General features: G+C 39.1%; 2 pseudogenes; both read right to left on the bottom strand.

Annotated features, from left to right (window-relative positions):
• Window positions 1–3,317: 3,317 nt before the first annotated feature.
• LOC143682590 (GTP-binding nuclear protein Ran-like) lies at window positions 3,318–3,948 on the bottom strand (annotated as a pseudogene).
• A 2,288-nt stretch (window positions 3,949–6,236) lies between these two features.
• LOC143682589 (cardiolipin synthase (CMP-forming)-like) lies at window positions 6,237–7,597 on the bottom strand (annotated as a pseudogene).
• Between the last annotated feature and the right edge of the window lie 465 nt (window positions 7,598–8,062).

Here is an 8,062-nt window from a genome sequence, read left to right as displayed (position 1 = left end):
TTCAGCATTGTGTTGGAAGTTCTTGCCAGAGCAATTAGACAAGAAAAAGAAATACAAGGCATCAAAATTGGAAAGGAAGAAGTAAAACTATCACTGTTTGCAGACGATATGATACTATACGTCGAAAACCCGGAAAAATCCACAACAAAACTACTAGAGCTAATAAATGAGTACAGCAAAGTAGCAGGTTACAAGATCAACATTCAAAAATCTGTAGCTTTTCTATACACTAGCAATGAACAAGCGGAGGGGAAAAATCAAGAAACGAATCCCATTTACAATTGCAACTAAAAGAATAAAATACCTAGGAATAAATTTAACTAAAGAGACAAAAAACCTATATAAAGAAAACTACAAAAAACTGCTAAAAGAAATCACAGAAGACCTAAATAGATGGAAGGGCATACCGTGTTCATGGATTGGAAGACTAAATATAGTTAAGATGTCAATCCTACCTAAATTGATTTACAGATTCAATGCAATACCAATCAAAATCCCAACAACTTATTTTTCAGAAATAGAAAAACCAATAAGCAAATTTATCTGGAAGGGCAGGGTGCCCCGAATTGCTAAAAACATCTTGAGGAAAAAAAACGAAGCTGGAGGTCTCGCGCTGCCTGACTTTAAGGCATATTATGAAGCCACAGTGGTCAAAACAGCATGGTATTGGCATAAAGATAGATATATCGACCAATGGAATCGAATAGAGTGCTCAGATATCGACCCTCTCATCTATGGACATTTGATCTTTGATAAGGCAGTCAAGCCAACTCACCTGGGACAGAACAGTCTCTTCAATAAATGGTGCCTAGAGAACTGGATATCCATATGCAAAAGAATGAAAGAAGACCCATCTCTCACACCCTATACAAAAGCTAACTCAAAATGGATCAAAGATCTAAACATTAGGTCTAAGACCATAAAACAGTTAGAGGAAAATGTTGGGAGATATCTTATGGATCTTACAACTGGAGGCGGTTTTATGGACCTTAAACCTAAAGCAAGAGCACTGAAGAAGGAAATAAATAAATGGGAACTCCTCAAAATTAAACACTTTTGTGCATCAAAGAACTTCATCAAGAAAGTAGAAAGACAGCCTTCACAATGGGAGACAATATTTGGAAATGATATATCAGATAAAGGTCTAGTATCCAGAATTTATAAAGAGATTGTTCATCTCAACAACAAAAAGACAGCCAACCCAATTACAAAATGGGAAAAAGACTTGAACAGACACCTCTCAGAAGAGGAAATACGGATGGCCAAGAGGCACATGAAGAGATGCTCAATGTCCCTGGCCATTAGAGAAATGCAAATCAAAACCACAATGAGATATCATCTCACACCCACCAGAATGGCCATTATCAACAAAACAGAAAATGACAAGTGCTGGAGAGGATGCGGAGAAAGAGGCACACTTATCCACTGTTGGTGGGAATGTCAAAGGGTGCAACCACTGTGGAAGGCAGTTTGGCGGTTCCTCAAAAAGCTGAATATAGAATTGCCATACGACCCAGCAATACCATTGCTAGGTATCTACTCAAAGGACTTAAGGGCAAAGACACAAACGGACATTTGCACACCAATGTTTATAGCAGCATTATTTACAATTGCAAAGAGATGGAAACAGCCAAAATCTCCATCAACAGAAGAGTGGCTAAACAAACTGTGGTATATACATACGATGGAATATTATGCAGCTTTAAGACAAGATAAACTTATGAACCATGTAATAACATGGATGGACCTAGAGAATATTATGCTGAGTGAATCCAGCCAAAAACTAAAGGACAAATACTGTATGGTCCCACTGATGTGAACGGACATTCGAGAATAAACTTGAAATATGTCATTGGTAACAGAGTTCAGCAGGAGTTAGAAACAGGGTAAGACAATGGGTAATTGAAGCTGAAGGGATACAGACTGTGCAACAGGACTAGATACAAAAACTCAAAAATGGACAGCACAATAATACCTAATTGTAAAGTAATCATGTTAAAACACTGAATGAAGCTGCATCTGAGCTATAGGTTTTTGTTTTGTTTTGTTTTGTTTTGTTTTGATTTTACTATTATTACTTTTATTTTTTTCTCTATATTAACATTCTATATCTTTTTCGGTTATGTTGCTAGTTCTTCTAAACCAATGCAAATGTACTAAGAAATGATGATCATGCATCTATGTGATGATGTTAAGAATTAGTGATTGCATGTGTAGAATGGTATGATCTCTAAATGTTGGGTTAATTTCTTTTTTTCCGTTAATTAAAAAAAAAAAAAAAGAGAAGGGATAATTGGAGATGAAGGGATACAGACTGTACAACGGGACTGGATATAAAAACTCAGAAATGGACAGCACAATACTACCCAATTGTAATGCTATTATGTTAAAACACTGAATGAAGCTGCATGTGAGGTATAGATTTTTTGTTTTTGGTTTTTTTTGTTTTTTTCTCTTTCTATTATTGTTTTAATTCTTATTCTGTTGTCTTTTTATTTCTTTTTCTAAATCGATGCAAATGTACTAAGAAATGATGAATATGCAACTATGTGATGTTATTAAGAATTACTGATTGTACATGTAGATTGAAATGATTTCTAATTGTTTTGTTAATTCTTTTTTTAATTAATAAAAAAAATACAACAAATCATTGAGAATACTAAAATGTATTTGCTGCTTTATTAATGTGTTACATAAGATCGGCTGCATGTCTAATAACTACCATATTTATGGCAATGATGAGTATGAATAATGTTGAGTTCCCTGCAATATTAATTGCAACGAGTGCTGAAGATATCCAGTATTTTAGCAGTTACATAATTAGAGATATGGCTAATACCTACTGTGGTTTCCTACCTATATTTATAATTGAAGGAAATGCTAACTTTCATACAGAAACCAAAGATGTAATTTTATTTTTTCTAACTTTTATTTTTATCCTTAGTTTCTTCAATTAACATTTTCCAAGCTGTTTGATCTCTGTAATATATATATATATATAATAGGTAGATAGATGTAATTTTTATTTATTTATTATTTTTCTGTGTGTGATGTGACTGTAGCAGTCTTATATTTGAAACTCAAAAAGGAGACAGTGGTGTTTCAAAACAGCTAAATGCGCAGGTCCAAAAAAAGGTTTTATTTTTTAAACTGCCACATTCACTCTGAAGCCCTTTCATCTCCTTCAGCATCCCAAAGATTAAGCACATGTTCTGCTTAGCTATATAATAAAGTGGCAAACAACGCTGCACCACTTACATCACAGGACTGTTGCCTATAAAACTAGACTTCTGACGCTGGGTTCCAGCTTCATTTTCTCACAGGTCGTCATCCTCATCCGGCAGAGCAGTTGTCTGAGCAGCCTCTAAGTCACGCTCATACTGTGCTGCCAAAGCTGGGTCCATGACAACCTCTGGAGGGGCAAGAGCAGGCATGGCAACCAACTCCAAGTTAGGATCACCAATCAGTTTTCTAGTAAGCCAAAGGAAGGGCTTTGCAAAGTTGTAGTTACTTTTGGCAGAAATGTCATAGTACTGAAGATTCTTCTTTCAGTGGAAGACAATGGATTTTGCTTTAACTTTCCTGTCCTTAATATCCGCTCTGTTGCCGCATAACATGATGGGGATGTTTTCACTCACTCGTACCAGACCTCTATGCCAGTTAGGCACATTCTTGTAAGTAACTCTTGATGTTACATCAAACATTATAATGGCACACTGGGCTTGGATGCAATAGCCATCTCTCAGTCCACCATATCCCATACGTTGAATTTAATAGGTCCTCTGTTGGTATGGAACATAACAGAATGCACCTCAATGCCCAAGGTGGCTACATACTTCTTCTCGAATTCACCAGTCAGATGATGTTTTACGAATGTAGTTTTTCCAGTACCCCATCGCCAACCAATACAATTTTAAACTGAATTTGGGGTTCTCCTTGGGCAGCCATTGCGATGGTTCTTCCAGAAGCATCTCTGTCTCCCGTCCCGATGTAATTTTTATTGCTGAACCATTTGAGAATAATTGCATACACCATGAGTGTTTACCTCTAAATGGGTCAGGGTGTGTCTCTGAAGAACAAGAAATTAACCAAAGTGCAAATTTCAAAGAGAATAATACTTTTAAAACCACCTTTATTGGGGCATTATTTACATACTCTAAAATGCATCTATTTTAAATGTATAGCTAGTTGAAATGTGACAAAAGCACACACCGTGTCACCACTTCCGCAAGGAAGATACCATATAGAACATTTCCGTTGTCTCCCAAAGAAAAGCTACACACATTTATGATTTTTTAAAAGTTAATAATACCGAGTTGTAATGTGACTAATACCACTTGTGTATCTTTTTTAAAAGTGGAACATTATAGACCAAATTTTAGACAATGGTATTCCAGGGACTAGGATGATAATTTGGTAACTTTCACTTTCTCCGAAATCTTAAAATACCATCTTTTAGTATAAATGTGGATTCGTTGGGGTAGGGCAATATAGTTTAGTTTTCAAACATCATAAAACAAAGCCCCAAATCGATGTATTCCAGATTTTTTAAAAACAGAATATTAATTAGAACCCAACACCGGAAACTTGATTTCTGTTAGATAATCTTTACATTTTCATGGCAACGAATGTTTCTTATAGTGCTTTTTTAAAGGGGTGTTTTTAGTGAATTAGACAGATACATTACAGATAATTACAAAAGGCACAGGCCATAAAAGATAGAAATGCAAAATCGTGTACAGAAGCACAGGGATGGCCGTGAGAGTTGTCACCTATTCTCAAAGCAAGGGTGAAACTTGAGTTGGGACATGGTCTTCGGATCCTGAACAAAGCGGGGGAACTTTTGATTCTTTTGTGTCAGTTTCTCTTTGCAAACAGTCCAAGGCTTGCGGGGCTAGTCTAAAGAGTGAGAGTGACTTTCGAGCCTAAGTCTCAAGAATGTCTGAGCAGCGGCAGTGGGTGACAGATTCCAGCCTATCCCCCGAGGCTCTCGCTGGCTCCACCAGGTGGCAGTAGGGGAAGGAGGTGGCTGCGAAATCGCCCCCGCCGGTCGCACAGGTGCAGAAGCGGGATGGGCACGCAGGATGTTTCGCCAGAAGTGGGAGGTGGAGAAACTCGAGTTGTACTCCGTAATCACGGGCAGAAAGAGGAAAGACGCCCCTAAGCGAAGGCCCAAGACTTCCAGACCCCTCCCTCCTTGCTCCCTGGTCTCTCCTGTTCTAGACGGGTAAGATTGGTAGAAGAACAAGGGTGTGGAGACCCGACTCTCCGCGAGGAGGCAATCCGGGCTCGGAATTCGATGCGGACTCCCTTCTCGAGGCGATTGTTTATGAACTTAAACTGGGAGATTTTAAACTTCTCCCTTGAAAAGCACGTTCTTTATCTCTCACTCCGCCTGATTTACCAAACTCATCCTCGTTTTTCTTTCCAGCTCTTTTATTCCTTTAATATCTTAACAACAACAAATAAGACTTCACAAAGTTTAAAAAAAAAAAACTTTGAAAAATATACAGTTTCGCATTTACGTATCACATGAATACAGGTTCCAATATCATACAAATATTGCCATGTGAGAAACAATGGAGAGGCATGATGTAAACCACTGCCTCTTGGGTGCAAAGGGTAATGGGCATGTCCTCTTATTCCAACTACCTTTGTTACTTGTTCTGTTACACGAACGGTTGAGCACCTGAGAGTTTGGAAGACTTTATAGGGCATGAATTTCAACACCGTCTATTTTATTTATTTTCAAGTATTTCAAATAAATTTTCAAATCTTATTTTCAAAACTCATTGCATTTTAAATCTCTTTACAACTTCATCCACAGCTAAGCTACCTTTATTCTTTCACTATTCTAAGTGATCAAAGTATTAACAATGTGAACTATTAATGTGTACACGGATCTAAAACCCACAAAACAGTTCAGTCAAGTTGTATAGGATACATATTTAAACCCAGAGAATTCCCTGGCGCTTTGTGAGCAACCTAAATTCTACTGAAAGAGTGGTGGCACCCCTCAGTTTCTGTGCTCTGCACTTTTTTTTTAATATTTAAAAATGACAGACAATAATTGATATTTTATAAATTAATCAAGCAACCTAAGATAAAAAATTTTAAATTATAGTTTTATTTGTATTTTTAAATACATAGGAAATTCCGCATATGCCCATGATCAAGCTTATTCTCAATGCACATCACTTCAATTTTGTTGACGTGGTTTGTTCCAACAAGTCCTTTTAAAGCTGAACACCAAAATGGCAAAACTCCTGTGGATTTCCACTTGGCCCTGATGCCAGTGAGGTATACTGCTTCCTTGCTAATGATGGATGACTTTCATCTGCCTTTTATCACTTGTACAGTTTTGCGACCATAATGATAGTAACTGTAAACTAATGCAGCTGTGGTGAAAGCTGTAAAACACCAAAGTATCTGAAGATAAATGCTGTCAGCATAATTGAAAACTGGAGCTACCAAAGAAGCTGCCACCCAAATTAACTGGACCGCTATGTTTACCTTGCTGATGAACATGGTTTTAATCTAGCAGTGGCATAGCAAGGATTAGAATATTTAGCAAGTGATCACGGTGTTGGAAGAGTTCGATATCTGACATAAAAGTCAGCAGCAATCAACATTACATCTCTTGAAATGATCATGTAAGTAAGTGAAACTGGAATAAGATCTGCATAGGTCAAGCTAACATACAAGACACTGATAAGTATTTTACCAGCAGGTGGATCAGGAGCACTTCCCAAAGCTGATTTTTGATTGGCCAGTTTTTTTTTTTTTGATCATTCCGTTCTACATATATAATCAGTAATTCACAATATCATCACATAGTTGCATATTCATCATCATGATCATTTCTTGGAACATTTGCATCTATTCAGAAAAAGAAATAAAACGAAAACCAAAAAAAACGTATACTATCATATCCCTTACCCCTCCCTTTCATTGATCACTAGTATTTCAAACTAAATTTATTTTAACATTTGTTCCCCCTATTATTCATCTTTATTCCATATGTTTTATTCGTCTGTTGACAAGGTAGATAAAAGGAGCATGAGACACAAGGTTTTCACAATCACACAGTCACATTGTGAAAGCTGTATACGATCATCAGCAAGAAACATGGCTACTGGAACACAGCTCTACATTTTCAAGCACTTCCCCCCAGCCTCTCCATTACATCTTGAATGACAAGGTGATATCTACTCAATTCGTAAGAATAACCTCCAGGATAACCTCTCACCTCTGTTTGGAATCTCTCAGCCATTGACACTTTGTCTCATTTCATTCTTCCCCTTTTGATTGAGAAGGTTTTCTCAATCCCTTGATGCTGAGTTTCAGCTCATTCTAGGGTTTTTCTCAATCCCTTGAGCGGAGTCTCAGGTCATTCTAAGATTTCTGTCCCACGTTGCCAGGAAGGTCCACACCCCTGGGAGTCATGTCCCAGATTGGTCCTGTTTTGAGCAATAAATCCATCCAACAAATCAGTTAATCCGGCTAAAGCAAAAACTTCTAGTGCAATATTAAAATCTTCTTCAGTAATCAGATAACCCCAAACTGGGGCCAAGCCAACCCTCGTCATAGACAACATATTCGGGATTGTCCATGGGTTTTCATACAGGGGGCGGGCGGCGCTGCCGGGTCCCACCGGCCGCCCGGGGCTTCGGTGGCGGTGCCTCCTCCCAACGCGGGCTCCGGGGCCGCAGTCCCCACTTCCGAGCAGTGGCCTAGCAGACAGCACTCGGGCAGCCGCAGGCTGAGTTCGGCCAAGCGCAGCCACCAGCGCCCCTGGAGGAGGCACAGCAGCCCAGGTAGCAGGGCGCGGGCAGGGCGGGCAGCACGGCCCCGCGGGTGTGCCTCTCGCCCGACCGCGCCCCTTGCGCCAAGCCAGCTTGGCCCTGTGGCCGCCCGGTGCCAACGCAGGTGGCGAAAGCTTAGCAACCCGGGGTACTGGAGATCTGCTTCTCCATCGACTCCCAGCAATACCAGACAAGCTTGGCCACCGCCGCCTCCATACTAGTTTTCCAAACTCAGCAAGCTCCGCGTACACAGATGA

This window comes from Tamandua tetradactyla, chromosome 5, assembly GCF_023851605.1.
Source record: "Tamandua tetradactyla isolate mTamTet1 chromosome 5, mTamTet1.pri, whole genome shotgun sequence".
Lineage (NCBI taxonomy): Eukaryota > Metazoa > Chordata > Mammalia > Pilosa > Myrmecophagidae > Tamandua > Tamandua tetradactyla.
This window is presented reverse-complemented; position numbering and strand designations above follow the sequence as displayed.